Raw genomic sequence first — 20,614 nt, 5'->3', positions numbered from 1 at the left:
GATACGAAATAAGTCGGATAACAAGTCGAGTGCCTTAACCATCTGGCAATGCCAGGCCGTAATTGTGTTGCAATTTTGGTTTCAGTTAGCTCTGAGCTACTTGTACCGCCAACCACAAAAAGTAATTGTTTGACATTTCAGTCATGCTAAGACCCACTTAACAACAACATACAGTAAATCTACATTTTTATTTTTTAAGTTACGTCACTAACAATTTAGTGTAGAATATTCAGCCTGTGAAATAAAATTTGACTTCGTAATCCATGCCTCTTCTCTCCTTTCAAAAGTGAACGTTGAGCTGAGCCTGCCTGCGCAACTTTTCAAACGCAGCACGGGAAGCGACCGCCATAAACGGAAGACAGAAACCACGATTGGTAATATATATCAGATTTTCATCTAACGGTCATTGTTACATTTATATATGTCCAACGAAACTTAGGGTCTCAATGTGTTTAACATTTGTTACTTTTAGAAAATTACACGAACCTACTCATCAAAATGGAATAACTTCATAAAGAGTTAGCTGATGCTGATTACATATAGTCATAATAAACAAAAAAAATTCGATTTTTGATTTCATTAATGATTCTGAAAAGTAGTTTATATTACATCTTTGTTGTTTTATTTACCAGAAACTTTACTGTTCTTAACTGGCTTTCTTGATCTTGGTGGTAACCCGATTATAAAATTCCCAAGATTGAAAAGCAAAACAAAAACGGACTGTCTCAAATAGTAAGGTCAATTTAATACAACTATTTTTTGAGTCCAGTCTTGTTATGCTTTCTTTATAAATCCAACTTCACTTAAACAGTTTCAAAATATAACAGTTAATAATCCATACACAGTTATTTGGAAATTATATTTGGAAATTCATTTGTTTTCATTCAGTTATAACATATTACATTTTATACGTTGTGTGTAGTTGTAACTGGAGTGTTGGCCATGACACGGTTTCACTGTTGGGCATTACGAACGTGCAACACAAACTCCCGAATATTGGCTTCAACCTCACCTTTATGGCAACAAAAAGTGCTAACCTGGACATTTAAGATGAACTCTTCAAATCTGTTATTTATATAGTGGTGTATTATAACCACAAATCTGGTATAAAAGGACCGGGTGTGGTCTTATAGTTAATAATCCAAGCCATAAAACAATGAATTTGTATGTTTAAAGTTTGAGTTGGGATAAAACACTGAACTCAGTCCATACTATCAGCTATTGGAGCGAATAACAGCGGCAGTCAGTTTCACCATTCAATTAATAATAGTCGTGCAAACGGCAAATGGTTTTAACTGTTTGCCCTTCATCTTCTAGGCAGCAGTTCTAAATTAGTGATGAACATAGTTAAACCCTAAGGATTTGTGGCCTTACCGGTTAGTCCACGTGTCGCATTAAGGTAACGTTCAAGTTGAAAACTTGAATTACTCTTCGGAAAAAAAAATGTTTTCTGGAATAACTTCCTTTAGATATCTCTAAGTTTAATTCATAATTAGCATTGTATAGATATTAAGAAAACTGCCAAAACTACAGTGTTTACATGGGTTTGCTTCAAGAACTTTGTTTCGCTACAAGCATTTCTTGAATCGAATATTATATTTATTTATTGTCTATGTTGCTTTATTTTTCTTTTCACTTCTCCGACTTCTAAAAACAGTAGACAGACGAACACTCGGACAGACACCACGACTAGTAATACATATCAGATCTACATCTAACTGTCATTGCAACTATGACATGAAAATCTAGTTAACCTTGCAACTAAACATTTCATCGTAGTTTTGAGATAATACTTAATGACAGTGTTAATTAATATTTACTTACAACAAAGCTGACAGCATGACTAAAACTTGTTATAAAACCACAAAAGTATATTCGTTTTCTTTTTGATTTTGTATTTAAAAATATAACAGTTTATCGGACGGGGTTGTTTTGCATTTAGCGCAAAGCTAGAATCTATGTGGGTGGGCTGTTCTTCCTTAACTTAGCAGTGATAACTAGAAGGAAAACAGATGGTAAACATCATCCATTGCCAACTTAAAGATGGGTATTCGAACCCGCGATCCGCAGGATATGGGTCGAGCACCTTGATCACCAGATCGTAATATGATAACTCTTTGTTTAATTTCTGATGAAATGAGCAAAATCTCAGAACAAAAACTCATGTTAAAATGTTAAAGAAATGTTCATTTGTTTTAGGGTAATGTTACATAGTGCTCTATACAGCTACCAGGATTTCACCCAGAATTTGAGGTTTATAGTCCTGAAATTCAACACTGAACCACTAAAGAGACAATTCATAAACAATTACATATTTACTTTCGTTTCTGTGTGTTCGTAAAAAGGATTATTTCTGCTAGCAATCCTTAATTTGTAACTGACAGACAACCACCTCCAACTCTTCGGCTACTCTTATTTGACCGAATATTAGTATTTGATTGTCGCTCAATAACGCAACCAGGACTCCAAGTTGCGAGGCTTGACTATTTTTACAGAAAAGGGACACGAACACTGAATCTGTAAATCAATAATTCGACACTCTAATCACTAGCCTTATTTCAGCCCAAATCGTCACGGAAAAGTTCATATGTAGAGTCCAAACAAGGATTTCATTTCATTATAATACTATTGTATTAGGATCTACTACGTTTTACTGTACATAGATTTTCGCTATTTATTGTGATAAGACAAAAAAGAAACAAACAATTAACAGCAGTAGAAAAAGACACGTTTATTTGTAAAGTCCAAATTACTTCACAATGAAAACAAATTAAGCTGGAAATGTTCATACAAACTATGTGTAACAAAATAAAATACTAATTTTGAGCAAATAAAATATTTACTCAATAGTTACCTAAATGTCAAAAAAAACAAAACGGGAGAAAGGCTTATAACACAGAGAGGGTTATTAATGGTTTAATGGAAGAGTGATAAAAATGAGAACTGTGCATTTGCTAGATAAAAATAGGCTTGTAAAGTAATTATCTCAAGAAGCTAAATTTATTCAAAACTACAATGCAACCGCTAAAAGAAACACTTTGAAAAGTCTAGTTGTTTTTATGTGTATAAACGTAAAAAAGTTTACGAGAATATTTTATTGGAACAATGGTAAATAATATTTTACCATTGTTAAAAAATACATATACCCAAGTCAACTTTTGTGTATTCCACGATTTTACTGTTTTCCTTTGTTAGAAGCATGTTGTTTTATCTTATATCTTTATTTCTTATTAAATCATTACTTAAAAAAACAAACTTTTTGATACTTTTATAAGCTCTGATGTAAATTCCGTTGTTCTTTTTTCAAATAAAAATTTTTGAACATTTGCTTCTAACCTAGAACTTATACCTAGGGCTTTTTATTTTCACGAGTATACTCAAAGAGGCGTACATTAATCAACAAAGACAACCATATACTCATCACTGCAAAAAGTAAAAAAAAGGAAGCAAATAGCCTAAATACAAGCTCATTTAAAAACTAAATAACAAGTTCAATTCTATCGCTATTGCCATGTTCATTGAAATAGATTCTCTCTTGTTGGCATTGAATATAAAATTCCCTTTCAAAAAGAATCTCCCTCACCCCACGCTCACTCCCACCGACTTGCATCGAAGTATCGGAATGTTGAGAGCCTACAACTTGCAAAGTAACAATAAAAACATCACTGACAACGAACAACAGTTTTTTCTCAAAAGCTCTTAACAAGCGAGATATTTTCGAAGCTCCGTTTGTCATCTTCGTCGTTCCAGCCAGCTTTGAACTACTAACTATTTTTAAACAACACCAAATAAATATATATGCATTCAATCTTCTTCAATACCCACTGAGTGTGTTAATGCTTACATTCGCCTACATCTAATACAGATATTTTGCTGACTGAAGTATGTTATTCAGATAGAAGGAACCAAGTCGTTTTCCCAACTCCAAAATGACTTCTATATTAGAAAAAAACTGCTGGCAATTTAAAACAAGTACAACTAAGTATGAGACCTAAATAAAGCTGTGCGAAATACTGCTCTTGTTAACACGTGAAGAACCTGCATTAACCTTGGTACTGTTCATGATGGTTTTCGCGTCATATTTTACTGCATAAAGTTTACGACGTAATGTAAAGAGCAATACATACGCACACAATTCTGCATAAATACAAACCCACGTGCTGTTGCATGGTTAATTAAATTTAGATTAAACATTAGAAAAAAAGCCTTATTTCAAGCAATGCTTTTCTGACTCTCTTTTGTATTATTTTGATCTTTATCATAAAATGGTAAATGAGTTAGGTATCATGTTGCTAGCCAATATTTGTGTATAATCTGGTAATAAAAAATATCGTTACAGTATACTATATATAAAAAGTGCTGTTCTGTTTCAAAATTAATTGTTATAAATCCTATACAGACCGCTGAAGAAGGCCTTTCTGAAGACACAGGACTATTTTAACATTTATTAAAATTTACTACACATTTTCATAAAAGAAAAGGTGTCTTTTAAGGGTTCTATGGCCAACTCTCAGATGTTACTAAAAATCAAAATCATTGCAATAGTATTCACAAACTTACTTCACATACACACAAGGCATCTATACTTCAAACAATACTTTAGACAATCGATTTGGTTAATTGTTTAATTAAGACAAGGGATAAAGGGGGAAAAAATCAATCAATTTATACATGAGCAAATTTCTTAACGGAAATGTCAAGATAAGTTTGTTCAACGCCAGAATGTATTCGAATATACCAGCTATTCGTAACATGTGTATCACAATGAAAATTAAAGTAATGAAGGAAACTTTAAGAATGTGTTTTAAAATAATGAATAACACATCAAAATGAGATTTACTCTGGAAGGAAAACGGCCTGACGTTCTATCTGCAGGATCTTCTATAATTAAAAAAATTACAAATACATTGAAAATAGGAAAGTCCGCGTGCTTTCTTTCTAATTACTACATGGTGCACAGTTGAAGGCAGAGATAATATTCTCACTGGTGCTACACTAGCTAACTCTTCATCCATGTCTTACATGGACCACACAGACACTATGAAGAGCACTAATGGACCACACAGACACTATGAAAAGCATTAACGATAATGGCAATAATTAAGATAATCTCTTTTTGTAATGGACTGACTCTTTGCCTCAGCAATCAGCGTTATACTCAATTGATGTTAGCATAAAGGTAATTACAAACGACGTTTCTTTCTACATGGGATTTTTAAGAAGTCTTTTCTGGCGAAAATCGTAGACTTTCCGACAGAAGAATATCATTTCTGGAGAAACTCGTCCTGGAGGAAGACGACTGACACGAGGATACACCTCTTCCGGTTGCGGGACCACAGAGGACTTAGGATTGAGTTCTTCCTCGATCAGTTTTACCCCTTTACGGTATCTGCCCCCAACAAAACAAAAATAAGAAGATTAACACAATATGGGAATATTCACAGGCTACGTACAATTAGGCTATAGTACATAACGCACATATTGTATTCGAAATAAGCATTAATGTGATAAATTTAGTGAGTTCATTAATTGTTTAATTAAAATGGGACGACAACGGCGATACACTGGTTAAGAATAATTACTGTAAGTTCAAAATAAAAATGCTTGTTTGTAGTTTAAGCCCAAAGCTACACAATGGGCTATCTGTGCTCTGCCAACAACGGATATCGAAATCCGGTTTCTAGCGTTGTAAGTTCGCAGACATGCCACTGTGCCACTGGGAGTAAATAAAAATGAAATGAGAATGGGTTTATTTTACCTTCTAAGCTCAACCATTTCATGCTTGACTGAATAAAACTAATTAACTTCTATTTGTTTCTGTTTTAAATTAATACCTAATCACTACAACTAATAGTATACAGAAAATATTGCAGTATGTGGAACTGTCAAGCAAAATCTGTCATCATATGGTACTGTCAAGCAAAATCTAGCATCATAAGGTGTTGTCATACAACATCTCACATAACGTACTCTCATCCAAAATTTAATATTGTGATACTGTCAAGAAAAATTATATCATAGATACTGAACAGATAAAAACAAAATCACCAAGATTTCGAATATATTGTTTTGCATTTCTTAGTATACAAAATCTTATTCATTGCAAGCATTACTAAATATTGCTTAGTAAATTCTTTAAAATAACTACTACACCTGCAATACTCTGCAAATGTAAGGACATAGCATTTGTCCTCAACACATGCGACACTATTGACATCTCTGTGTTTAGATGCAAAGATCTCGTCTTCCATGTCTTGCGGTCTTCGGCCTTGTTCTGTATGTTCAGGTCGATAGTACCACATCAAACTCATCATCATTTCTCCTGAAGAAAAGCAAAACTTTGAACCAAATTATGATTTAAAAAATAACATTTTAGTAAAAACAAACAAGATTTTAACGATAATTTCAAAAATCTACCGTACAGAAATAACACTGAACTTACTGTATGTAAACTTCGCCGTTTTCTGTCAAAAAAAGAAGCAAAATCAAAAGGCATTTCAACTACTACAGCACAGTTACCAACTTACACCTGAGGTTAATTTCAAAATGTACTACATAAAACTGCTTGATGTTATAAGTGGAAAATCAGGGATTAAATCTGAGTAGGAACAGTACTGAAAATCATTCTGCATCGTGAAGAATTAAAGATATTAGCATCCTTGATCTTCTAGTTGAACCATGTTGCTATTACAACGTGTATCACAAAAGTGTTTCATGTCTTTCTAAATCACAATTTAACTACTGTGTAAAATCCACAGTATATAAAAACGCACATTTTTGTGGTATACTAAGCCCAATCTTACGCACACTCGATGGAATAGTAAGCTTGAGTAAACGTACAATTTTATGATGTAGGAAGTTAGGCCCAACATCAATTTCAAAATTTGTCTGACAGTAAGAGCAAAACAGACCTAACGTCAAATTTAAAATTACGAAAAACAAAATTACATTTATTGTAAATATCAAAAACTGTCTGAGAGTAAAATAAACTAAAATGAATTTTACTTTTTGAAAGAGTTCTTGACTTAGGTACTTGCCCAAAATAAACAACAATAACATATAATTATAAATTGTGACTAGCAAGCAAGAAATATAAATTAAAATTAGAAATTGGAACTAGGAAGAGGGATTAGCAGAAATCATTACAAGTAATTATACTTAGTTATTCGCTCTGGAAATTAGAAATAGCAATTAGAAAAATGCAATAATTATTATGAATCGAAATTATGCTCATGGTTTCCGCTTATACATTACAAATTAGTGTTTTCATTACGCTTGGCCTTTAAACCAAAATGGCATCTTATGCGATAATTGGGCTAAACAACAAAGTCAGTATCAACCAAAGTAAGATATAACCATCTCTGCTAACTAGGTGGTTTGTTTGTTTTGGAATTTCGCACAAAGCTACTCGAGGGCTATCTGTGCTAGCCGTCCCAAATTTAGCAGTGTAAGACTAGAGCAAAGGCAGCTAGTCATCACCACCCACCGCCAACTCTTGGGCTTCTCTTTTACCAACGAATAGTGTGATTAACCGTTACATTATACACCCCCACGGCTGGGAGGGCGAGCATGTTTAGCGCGACGAGAGCGCGAACTCGTAATCCGAGGGTCGCGGGTCATGCCGGGCCAAGTAGGGGTAGAACAAATAGCGAACATTACTAACTCTCTATTTGCTACTCTTAACTGAATAACGAATTTGGCAATAACAGTTATAATTCTCGCACAATTGAAAGCACTGAGCATTACTGACATTAAACATCGGATCTTATAGTACGCAGCCCAGCACAATGATCACTAAACAACGCACGACTACGTATATTTTACCGAACCATATTTGTTATTTATCTTAAATTATACAATAAAACATAGGAGTAAAAACAAACAGTAAAGTTTTCATTTCACTTTAACCGAATGTTAAAATAAAGTAACACTTATTTCTAATTCTATTTTGTCTTTTTTTGTAATTACTCAATGGTAATGAAATTTTACGGGTGGTTTAATAATCAAGGGAAAATATTTTTATTGATTTGTTTATTTATATGTAAACACAAAGCTGTGTAATGGGTTGTCCGTGCTGTGGTCACCACAAATATCGAATCCCGAATTTTAGCGTTACAAGTCCTCAGACATACCGCTGAGCCTCTGTGGCCATTTTTTTTTTTTTATGGGCCTTTTACAATTACCTTTTCTCTGAGAATATTTTAAATTTATACGAACGTTTAATGAGGCTCAGTCAGCGTGGTTTGTTGCTTAAAATTAATTTATACCATTCTCTTCTCTTAAAAACATCTAATTCTATAGCGAATTGACATGATATTTTATTTGAAACAGACTTGCATATCTTAGTAGCTGTTAGTAGCTAGATGGTGCTTAAACAGTTCAGAATCGGCGAGGTTTAAGTGATATTTATTTGTCAGTTACTAAACATTTCACTCACTCGAAAGTAGCTTCTCGTCAGGATAGGATTTAGTTTCGTTTAAATTAAACGCAAAGAACCAATGGATTTTCTTTTTGTTTAGTTAACCTTGATAGTTATTAGGTGTACTTGTTTACACAAGTGGAGGTTCGGGAAGGGGAATGGGTTTATCTTGTGTGATAAAATATTGAAAACATCACTTTACACAAAGCACGAGTTACGGAGGGGAAAAAAATCGAATAATTCAAGGTGAACATCACCAATGGCGGTGCGGTCTTGGAACATTCATCGTAAATAATTAAAATTCAGCTCCCGCGATCTGTTGGTCAAATATTACAGATTGAAATCTTAAACAAAAACTATTTTTAATAAATGAAACTTCTTTACACACTAATTCAACGTCTCAACTAACCATCATATTATAGAGATTTTTAACAAGATGCAACTTATATGCAACTCATATCTGAAATGTATGGTGTGTAATAGCGACCAAGACATATATGTAGAAATATGAGAGTCAAGGCTACAATGGCATTACCAATATTACGGTATAAAAAATGAGCACGCCGCTCCAATAAGGATTTAAGAGCAAAAATACGATTTATTCACAATAACAACGCTCAGAAATAAATTCACCACTTATCAAAACACAGTTAATAAACAAATGTCTGGCCAAAACTTCACGCCGAGATTAAAAAACAATTTAACATAAATATTTAATAAATCAACAATAATGGAATCAGGAAAAAAGAACTGGAAAGAAAAAACTTAATTCCACAATAAATAAAAATAACAAACAACAAGTAGAACGTTAAAACAATATCCTTCAATAATTATCTCGTAATTCAACCTTATTTTAAGTGAAGTTTCTGGCAGGGTATTATTTATCGACAGAGTAGGTCACGAGAATACACCCTCATGTGATCGCAAATTTACATATTCTTCTGCTACAGTAATAGTGTCTGTACGTCACCGCTAGGGAAGCTGGTGTCAATTTCATCATACACACATATACATATTTACTCAAAATACAAATGATAATGTAAAAGGTGAGTTAGCGTTTAATGCAACTAAAAATCCATAGATAAACTAACCGATAGAAAGAAGTAATAAATGAAAGATAAACACAGCCATGTCTCACAGTTTACCTTAGGTATTATTGAATTCCAGATGCAACATAATATGTTCTGTTTCAAAATAAAAACAAGACTCATTACTACATAATCTCACCATCTTCTATGCTTTCCCATAAGGCGACAATTTTGGCGACAAAAGGAAGGTCTGTTTTCTTTGGACCCGACTTCAAGAGTACGCAGTCTCTGACCCGTATGATGTCACCCTCCAGGTGCCGCATAGCTGGAAAGCACTTTATATAACGTGGTGGGTCATCATTCTATACAAGAAAAGAAGCACTGTTTGACCAACATAAATAAAAATAGTCCAATAAAAAAAGATTTCAATAACATACAAAATTATTAAACAAAGCACAAACTTTACAAACCCTCTACCAACTGATTTAAACGACAAGCTTCCAAGCAAGGTACTTTTTAATCACTACACACGGATGACACAATTGGTATTAGAAACTGAAGTGTTCTAGCGACATAAAATAATGTATGTTAAATGTATTTTTAGAGTTTCTACAGTTCTCAGCGAGTACTAGGAAATCTCCAACTCAGAAGCGTCGCTAGGTTCTCTGGCATTTTAGACGTTTCGGTATGTTATCGATCATGGTTTTCTACTCGTTTTTGTTTTTTTCAAAACACTAGCTGGGAAGTCGGAACACTCTTAAATAGAGTGTGTACATGGTCCCTGTGTGCTAGTGCTAAGCAACACCTCTGCCCCACCCCACCTAGATAAAATGAAAACACAATCAAATACACTCATGTGAAAAATTAGAACACCCTATGAAAGCCTGTGTATTTTTGTAACATTTTTTGATATATAGATATTCAATCTCAAACTTAACAATATTGAGAGATTATAGGAATATAACTAAACAATTAAAACTGAAGAAAAGACTTTTCAAAATCTTCTGTAAATGTAATTCTACAAAAATGCGTGTTCCAAATGAGGAAAAAGTTAGGACACCCTACCCCCTAATAGCTAGTGTTACCCCTTTGGCTGAAATAACTGCAATGAGACGCTTCTTGTAGCCATCTACCAGTCTCTGACATCGGTCTGAAGAAAGTTTGCCCCATTCTTCAATGCAGAATTCTTTCAGCTGTGAGATGTTTGAGGAGTTTCTTGCATGTACAGCCCGTTTCAAGTCACCCCACAGCATCTCAATGAGATTAAGATCTGGACTTTGACTCGGCCATTCCAGGACTCTCCATTTCTTAGCTTTCAGCCAGTCCTTGGTGGATTTACTGGTATGTTTTGGGTTATTGTCCTGTTGCAGGGTCCAGTTCCACTTCAGCTTTAATTTTCTTACAGATGGACTCATATGTTCCTCAAGCACCCTCTGATAAACAGTAGAATTCATTGTGGATTCTATGATTGTGAGCTGTCCAGGTCCTGCTGCAGCAAAGCAGCCCCAAACCATGACACTTCCACCTCCATGCTTCACAGTTGGTATGAGGTTCTTTTCCTGGAATGCTGTATTTTGTTTACGCCAAACATGTCCTCTGTTCTGGTGTCCAAATAGTTCAATTTTGGATTCATATGTCCAAAGAACATTATTCCAGAAGTCCTGGTCTTTGTCTACATTCTCTCTGGCAAATTCCAGTCTGGCCTTGATGTTTTTCTTAGAGAACAAAGGTTTCCTCCTTGCACACCTCCCATGAAAGTTAAACTTGTGTAGTCTCTTTCTGATTGTAAAGGCAGGCACTTTCAACAGTAGCCAGAGCCTGCTGTAGGTTCCGTGATGACATGTTAGGGTGTTTGGAGACCTCTTTTAGCATCTTGCGGTCTGCTCTCGGGGTGAACTTACTTGGACGACCAGACCTGGGCATGTTGGCAGTTGTTTTGAAAGCCCTCCACTTGTTGACTATTTTCCGGATAGTGGAATGGCTAATTTCAAACTGTTTTGATATGTTTTTAAATCAGAGACTGGTAGATGGCTACAAGAAGCTTCTCACTGCAGTTATTTCAGCCAAAGGGGTAACACTAGCTATTAGGGGGTAGGGTTTCCTAATATTTTCCTCAGTTCGAATATGCATTTTTGTAGCATGACATTTACAGAAGGTCTTTTTTTCAGTTTTAATTGTTTAGTTATCTTCCTATAATTTCTTAGTATTTTTAAAATTGAGATTAAATATCTATATATCCAAAAATGTTACAAAAATACACAGGCTTTCATAGGATGTCCTAACTTTTCACATGGCTGTAACTCTATAGAAAAGAATATTTACCTAAATCAATATATCGTTATTATGATTTTCTGGGAGTCAGAACACTCACGAAAAGTGTTCACTGTAGTTTTAAATCACTTTAATACTTTATCTTTACAGAATAAAACCGCATCATTTACTGTATGCAAACTATTTATTGTTAGATTTGTCTGTTTTGCGAATCCATCGCTCTCACCGCCAGGCCAAGTCTGGCCTTATTATTAATATAATATTGCTATAACAATAAAATGAACAAATCCCTCAGTATTTTAAAATACGTTAGCACATAGGTGTATCTTTAAAATCGGCCAGGCTTGGTGAAGTGGTAGAAGTGCCAGCGTCTGAGGTTTAGAGAGTTTCAGTTCGTGTCCCGTTGCCACTGTAATGTGCTCTGTACTTTGGAGACGTGGACGTGATACAAGTGACGGGCAAATTTCACTCTTCAGCCAGGTGAAAGTTCAGATAGTCGTCACAAAGTTTTGCGTGAAAATTCTGAAACAAACAAGTTTGAAATCCCTCTCTCTCCTTATGTATATACAAGAGACTAATGTTCATCTTTCTGCAAAACTTCTCCCATAGTTTAAGTCTAATCTGGTTGAGTCCACCGCTGGAACAGCGGTAAGTCTAAAAATTTATAATGCCAAAATAAGTGGTTAGATTTCCCTCGCTGGACACAGCAGATAGCTCGATGTGGCTTTGCATAAGAAAACACACACACACAACCTGATCCGAATGAAACATCGCATGATGTTTCAACGTCGTAAGAGAAAGTTCCTAATAAAGTTTCAATTCAGTTGGGTCTCTTACAAAAAATGTTTATTTAGTGAATGTGTCCACCTTTTTTTGTTTAAGTTAATAAACAAAATGAAAATTGTTATAAAATAGACCTTTGGTAGAATTAAAATATTATAACAATAGTACCTCATATTGTAACATTTTTTTCTAACTCGCTTCCTTAATGAAGATATAGTACTTTTTTCCTTTGAACAATGTAAATTAGTTTTGTACACTTATAATTATCAACAATGTTAATTATTTAAATAAAACTTCTTAAAATTGATGTAAAGTGAGTCCTTCTGGTGGAGAATCATCGAGAAGAGTTTTTCTTTGCTGGAGAATCCAAACGTACGTACTTACGTATGTACACTACAAACTGAATTGTTTTGTGATCAAAAGAGTCAGTCTTTCATACTGAGTTCGTTGTACACAAACGTACAGGAATTTTGTACTGATAAATAGATCTACGTAAATTATACAGTTATTATTATTTCATGTGAATGATGAAAAAGATCGAAAATAACGATTCCAAAAACTGCTGAATGAAAAAGTAACTTATCACGAAGAAAGTCGGAAACTTTGAAAAGAAAATGAAACGCCAGGATGCAAGTTACAGAAAGAAAGAACAAGAAAAGATAGGCTTACCCACCAAGTTGCAAGGAAATAACCAGTTAGAAGACAGGAACGAACCCAATATGGCAGCAACACGTCATATTACTCGACAAGATGCAGTTAAAAGAATCAGGAGCAATTTCGTGAGAGGGAAACACCTTTCAGCTCACCAAGATCCTAACCGAACAACTAGTAAATACTATTACATGTTAGGCCTAAATAACGTATATGATAAATAATGTTAAATTACGGATACTTTAGTTTTTACATTTTTATTAGTTTATTCAATACAGATTTTAAATTACTGATAAATAAAAGTAGTGTGTGTGTTTTCTTATTGGAAGCCAAATTGGGCTATCTGGTGGGCCCACCGAGGGGAATCGAACCTCCTGATTTTAGCGTTGTGAATCCGTAGACTTACCCCTGTACTAGGGGGGGGGGGCAATAAAAGCAGTATTTCAGGTTTATATTTTACCTGCTTAGGACCGACGAAATTGTTTATTGAAAATATTATTACTTGTTAATGCGCAACTATTTCGGCACACAGAACTAAAACTTTTACCATTTTAATATGTGTGGGTGTATTGTTTCTCTGCAATAACTTACATAATTTTCACTGGAGAAGTAACACTTCATTTTGGTAATTTCACCTAAAACATGTCTGTACTTATCATTCATTTATACTTATTTTTGGAATATATAGACATAAAAAACATTGATTAATGACAAAACCAAGAACAATAATCAATTTAAACAGAATAATCTAATAATATAAGCAATTAGTTCTGAAAAGTCCTGTACACATGTAACTGTGAAGCAAATGTTCTAGCAGAGTATTATAATATAATAGTTTGTTTGTTTTGTTTTGAATTTCGCGAAAAGCTACACGAGGGCTATCTGCGCTAGCCGTCCCTACTTTAGTAGTGACCGACTAAAGGGAAGGCAGCTAACTCTTGGGCTAATCTTTTATCAACGAATAGTGGGATTGAAAGTAAAACTAAAACGACCTCACGGCTGAAATGGCGAGCATGTTTGGCATGACTGGAACCCTCAGATAATAAACAACATTATAAATTTATTCATATATAGTATTTAGTACAGTACAGTTTTGTTCTAATTAAAATAACGTTAAAAACATATATTTAAATTGTCAATTTATTTCTTTATCAAATTTAAGCCTAACATTGGTTAAGAGGTTAAAAGTATTGTCTAAATACAAGTGAACTTGCATATTTTGGCGAAAACGATTACATTTTATTTGTATTGTTCTATCATTGTTTTACCAACGAATAGTGGATTTACCAATACGTTTGGTGTGACACTGATTCGAATCCGCAACTCTCAGATTACGAGTCGAGCGCCTCTGATCACTTGGCCATGTCGGGCTTGTTATTATTAAAGTCATGGTCTATTCTTTAATAAATGAAAATATATATCTTAAACGGTATAAATTCTGAAAATGCTCTGTTAGTATTTTAGAACAAACTATTGATAAATGTTTAAAATATCTAGATACTATCAGAAATGTTCGTGTACGTAGCGCATATTCGTTTTTGATTACTATTACTGTTCGTTTTGTACATATTATCAGCCTCAGAAGCTCTACATCTTTTGTTCGCATTTAACAAAAACAACAACAGTAATCCACAACGTATTCAAGCTTGAACGTGAAATTGGTTCTGTGATTCTGTGCTTTCTCTGGATTTCTTATCCTTGATGATTTGGTGTACCTATAAAACAAAACTAAGGGTACAGTTGTAATGTTACAGAAATTCTGCTGGTGAAGATTTAATACTAGACCGTAGTACTTCCATTTCCCTTGTTATACTTAATTTATCCGCAAATGTTTACTACATACTCTAGTGTTAAACTGAATACGTGAACTGAGAAGATAATAAAGGACATCTCTCTCGTCCCACAACAAGGTCATGAATAATGGAAGGCAGACGGAACGAATTCTGTTCTATGAATAAAATTTAATACTACTTTCAGTGTGAATATTGACATATAAAACTTAGGCTCTATAATTTTCATTACATTTAACGGGATTCGACCTCAATACCTATTACACACAGAGCAAACGCATGGTTCGTCATGTGCTTTTTAACCATAACACGCGTGACGTAATTGATAAGTACCGTTTAAAAAGTCAGATTAACTACTTCTGCCTGTGTGACGCTTGAAGTCATTACTCTTTTACGTCATCGGCTTATGTGACGTATTCTTTGTGTATATGTTTGTGTTTCTATGTGTTAAGTCATTCGTGTTAATGAAGGCGAGTTTTTCGTGGCTAGTCGCATCCCTCTTTTTATGACCTGAAAACAAAATATGAAATTAGTTTCAATGAAATTTAGTATCGAGATGAAATATTAAAATTATAAAAAAATCAACAACAACATTCGCAACGAATATAGCCAGTATTAATGGAAGAGAATTCCAAATCTGGCCTGTAGATGCGGAAGTCATCAGCTCACTTTTCTACTCTGGTTAAAGCTCAGTTAAAACAAATTCAAAATCGACGTGTGTAAAAACGTGCCATTTTAAAACATAATTCTACTAACGGATTAAATTTTAGTTTATTCGTTTTTAAATACTTTTTATTAGTTTGTTGGTTTATTTTGAATTTCGCGCAAAGCTACTCAAGGGCTTTTTACCAACGAATAGTGGGATTGACCTTCAAATTGTGACGGCTTTAATACTTTTAGTGCCACTCGCTATTTTTGCGAATACTACTATGTGTTCATAAAAAATTATTTGCAAATAAGTTTTTATGAGAACAAGTTGTAGGAAGTAGAAACGCCATTTTCACCGCGCCCACAAGCAATTTTGGACGTTGCTTTTTACGAGCCCCAGAGGACGCTTGAATCGCAATCTGCGAGAGGTGAGTTCGAATCCTCGCCGTCAATAAATATGTTCGCCATTTCAGCTATGAAGATGCAATATGATGATAACTTCCATTATTCGTTGGTAAAATAGTCACCCAAGAGTTGACTATAACTTTGTGGGCTTACACCGCTAAAATAACGGACTTTGATATTCAGAGTAGATATAGCACAGACATTCCATTGTGCAACCTTGCGTTTAATAACAAGCAATGAGTTCTGCATGGCCAGGTAGTTTGGTCGATCGGCTCGTAATCTGAGGGTCGAGAGTTTGAATCCCCGTCACACCAAATATGCTCACCCTTTCTGCTGTGTAAGTGTTATAACGTGACTATCAATCCCACTATTCATTGGAAAAAAGACTAGCCCAAAAGCTGTAGGTGGGTAGTGATGACTAGCTGTCTTTCCTCTAATCTTTCACTGCTAAATTAGGGGCAGCTAGCACAGAGAGCCCTCGTGCACTCATGTAGCTTTGCACAAAATTAAAAACGAACAAACAAATACTGACTACAGTGTTTTTATGCACTTTAACTTATCAGCTAAATTCTTGTACACATCTGTTCTATAATAAAACATTTTGCTACAAATTCCAGTTAATTTAATGTTCAATTTTATTCCGTATTATGTAGTTTTGTTAGTGTTCAACTTTCTAATTTAATACTCATAAGCACGTATATTGTAAGAACTTTTTAACAATATATTCCAATTTATTGTATCTTTGACGTCATTCAAAAATACATTAATCATGATTATTATAAAAGCAAATAAGGGCTTATTTCCCATTGGCAAGTACGAGAATGTATCCGAATAGACGCTGTGATGTCACACGAGAATTGGGTCTATAGACAAATGGGAGCCAGACACGTGTAATCCAATAGCAACTGATGCCAAGGGTGGTTGATGGTCGCTAATAGTACTAAACATGTGTACACGTTTACATTAAATAGCAATTTTGACAGCAGCAATTATAACTTTGGGGAAAACAAGTTGACTTATATTTCACGTGATTACTTTCGTAATTAAATACTGTCACTGAACGATAAGTGTCACGTAACATTGGTATTCTGTGATTTCTTGGGACTGTGTTATTGCAGAAAACATACGATTGTAGATGTTAGAAACTTTATTTTCTTACTCGTCTCTTATCTCACGGACACATAAGCAGCATAATGTTTTAATCTATTATATCGTGTGTTTGTAAGCAATTTGATATCTAAAACATGTTTTATTATGTGTATATGGCCAGTATAATATCTTATACATCTGTTTTATCATGTATACGTATATAGGCAGTATATTATCATAAAGTTCTCTTATATCGTTGTATTCGTAGGCAGTAAGATATTGCAAAACACTTTTAGTTCATAAGTACACACACATATATATAACATCTTATTAATAAATCATATGCATGTAACTATGACCTGTAACAGTTTATAACTAGAAGTACTTATCTAATCAAATACATAAAACACAAAATGGCAGAAAAAGAAAAGGTAAGTTATGGAAGAAATAATCAAATTACTATCTATCTTGTCCCTATACTTAGTTCCATGCACCCCTCTACCTATATTGGGACACCACATAACGATGGTTACCTCATCATATTATATGAAGGAATAATAAAAAGGTACATTTGAGATTTCCTCTTTAGTTGAGTCTGTTCTAACTTTGCTCTTAATAATAAGCAATCTGAACTCCCAAAGATGTAATTAAAATAATATTTAGGGCTGCATCTCCCACAGACGTAATTACCAATACATACAAAGATATACATGTATCTTTGTTTGCACTCCCACTCTTCTGAGCCTACTGGGCCAAACTTGACCAAATGTTTTATGTAAACACTATGAATGTCCTAGTGAAACACTAGGGAATGTCTTAAGGGGTCAAAATTGAACGTAACCTTATTTTTATTTTGTTAAGCCTATTGGATAATTACTCTAAGCCTAGTGAGTCAATCTCAAACAATCTTGGCAGGTTACTTTGAAATACATTATCGTTGTTAAAGTTACGTTGTTTAAAGTTAGGTTTAACAATTCTTCATCAGTTGGCGGGTGCTTCAACTTGTAAATGTTATTTACGCTTCCAACTCCACCGGATGTAATTTAACTTATATTTAAGACTATAACTCTCACAGATGTAATATAAATGATAGTGTTAGGGTTACAACTCCCACAGACATAATTGCATATGAAAATTATAGCTGAAACTCGCACAGACAATGATAAAAGGCGTGCATACATATAATACTGATGTTTGTATCTCAAATCGACATAATTGTATTTGATCTTGGTGGTTGTAGCTCGTGCGGATATCAATATAAAATTGTGTTAGTTGCTATATCCACACATATTAATTTAAATCACATTTTTCTCGCAACAAGTCAACGAATTTGTCATCTCAGAAATCTCTAGTGGATTTTAAGGAAATAAAATTATTAAATATTGTATTTTTCTCCAATTATTCATTTATAAAATGAACACAAAATAGAGATTGTGAACTAAGCTTTGATGCCTTTAACCAGATATGAGTATTATGAAAAATAAATATATTTTAAGTTCACAAGAAATTTGCATTACGTTCCGTACTTTGGCCTGAAAAAACAGGTTATTGTAAAAATATTCTTATTTAAAAAACTAAACTAAAAACATATCGAATAATTTTAGCGTTACACTTCTAAAATTGACTTTTCATTTAAAATTATACATTTCATGTTATAATAATGTTTTTTCACACTGTAAATAAAAAAGTGTAATTTTTAGCGACTATATTATGCCAACCCTTTCTCATAAAGTAACAGTTGTTGACTTACAATTCACGTTTCAGGCATATTGAATCCAGATTGATAATGTTTTCAAGTAGTTTGTTACTTTTAGCATTCATTCAAAAGATTTGTAATGGCTCGGAAAATTTACTATTTATGTTGCCTGGTAGTCAGAGCTATTGACGTGCAAGCTGCGGGTTACGGGTTCAAATCCTCGTCATCGAATATGCTCGCACTTTCAGTGGAGGGGAGTTAAAATGTGGGGCCAATCTTGCTATTCGTTAGTAAAAGATTAGCTTAAGAGTTGGCGGCAGGTGGTGTTGACTAGTTACCTACCCGCTAGCCTATCACTACTAAATTAAGAACTGCTAACGCAGATGGGCATCAAGTAGTTTTGCGCAAAATTCAAACCAAACATTCTTTTTAGCTTTATGGTACATTAGAAGGAAGAGGTGGAAGCCTGCTTCTCCAGATTACGATAAAGAAAAAACACGCTGCATAGTGATGAACTAATCGACTGTTCTCTCCTGGTTTGTTGGAACACGAGAGCCTTATAATAAAAAAATCGAATTTCATTCTGTTTCTCTTCTATCTAATCATCCATTCACCCCACTGTAAATCACTCTCATTTCGTTAATACAATACCTGAAATTAGCTTTATCAATATAACTCTTGAACAAGCAAGGCACATAATTATACTTACGTAATAATATCAAGCAACCATAATGGTATTCATGTTTGAAACAAATGATTTCCATATACGTTAATAAATCAGTTTGGGAACAAAGATGAGATGATAGATGAATAGAACAAACCTTGTTTCATAATATAAATTGACAATCATATCTCTTTATTTCCCCTCTCTGTATAAAAAAGTTGTGTTAAGAGTATTTGCTAATAAAACACATATCTGTAGTAATTTAATTTTAAACTTTGTACCACTACTATATAAATAAATAATTCAACTGTTCCTACTCAAAGTTTTAAAAAGATGAAGGTAATTGTAGAAAACAAATCAAACGTACTTTAATAAACAGCAAATATCTCAGAAGTATCAACTTTAGATCACGTCCACTTTGTGTGGTAAGTATATCATCTCAGAAGTATCAACTTTTATTTTTCCAGTGAACGAAGTGATTGAAATGTTAATGAGGTGTAAAATCATTCATATAAACAGCACTTCATCCTCACATCGTGGAATGACCAAGAAACACCGTGAAATGATTACCGTACATGAACTATTGTCTAAACTCACATTATTTAAGTTTTTTTTTTGCAAGTCTACATGATGGGCTATGTATAATGTAGAGCTCTAACTTCGGATCGTGGAAATACAAGCCCTCAAGATTACCATTGAATAACAGATGCTTTTTATCATCGTATTGACTATTATTTACCGAATACCAATAATAATAATAGCAAAGACGTTACAAAAACTCTAAAAAATAGTTAGCATAAATAAAAACATGCATACACAAACATTACTTTAATAAGAAAATTGGGAGAGCAGTTAAACTGAAGAACAATAAATAGTAATTTATCTTTTAAATAGCTTTCCATGGTATTAATGTACGACTTCAAATATTCTTTTTAAATATGCTACATTTACAAAAATAACTTAGCAAGGCATGTAATTGTACTTGTGTAATAATCTCAACAGCTACAGTGACAGCCAGGTTTAAAATTAATGATCAGTACATAAAAAAAAAGCTTAAATCACAATTTGAAAAATCTAGATGACAAACAGATAAGTAACTTGAATAAGTCTTCTTTCGTAACATGAACTACGAATTATTTTTTCTCATCGCTATCATAAAGCAGTTTTACA

General features: G+C 33.8%; 1 pseudogene across 1 annotated transcript in view; it reads right to left on the bottom strand.

The window, feature by feature from the left end:
- Window positions 1-2,712: 2,712 nt before the first annotated feature.
- LOC143222813 (uncharacterized) overlaps window positions 2,713-20,614 on the bottom strand; it is a 109,121-nt pseudogene continuing 91,219 nt past the window's right edge. Inside the window, exons 4-6 of the transcript XR_013012510.1 lie at window positions 9,647-9,809; window positions 6,154-6,322; window positions 2,713-5,389 (exon numbers count right to left, since the gene is read on the bottom strand). The product of XR_013012510.1 is annotated as an uncharacterized LOC143222813 (transcript). The remainder of the gene's footprint in view (window positions 5,390-6,153; window positions 6,323-9,646; window positions 9,810-20,614) is intronic.

The sequence above is a fragment of the Tachypleus tridentatus genome, chromosome 8, assembly GCF_004210375.1.
Source record: "Tachypleus tridentatus isolate NWPU-2018 chromosome 8, ASM421037v1, whole genome shotgun sequence".
Taxonomy (NCBI): domain Eukaryota; kingdom Metazoa; phylum Arthropoda; class Merostomata; order Xiphosura; family Limulidae; genus Tachypleus; species Tachypleus tridentatus.
Note: the sequence above shows the minus strand (reverse complement) of the source record. Positions and strands in the feature narration are given on the sequence as shown.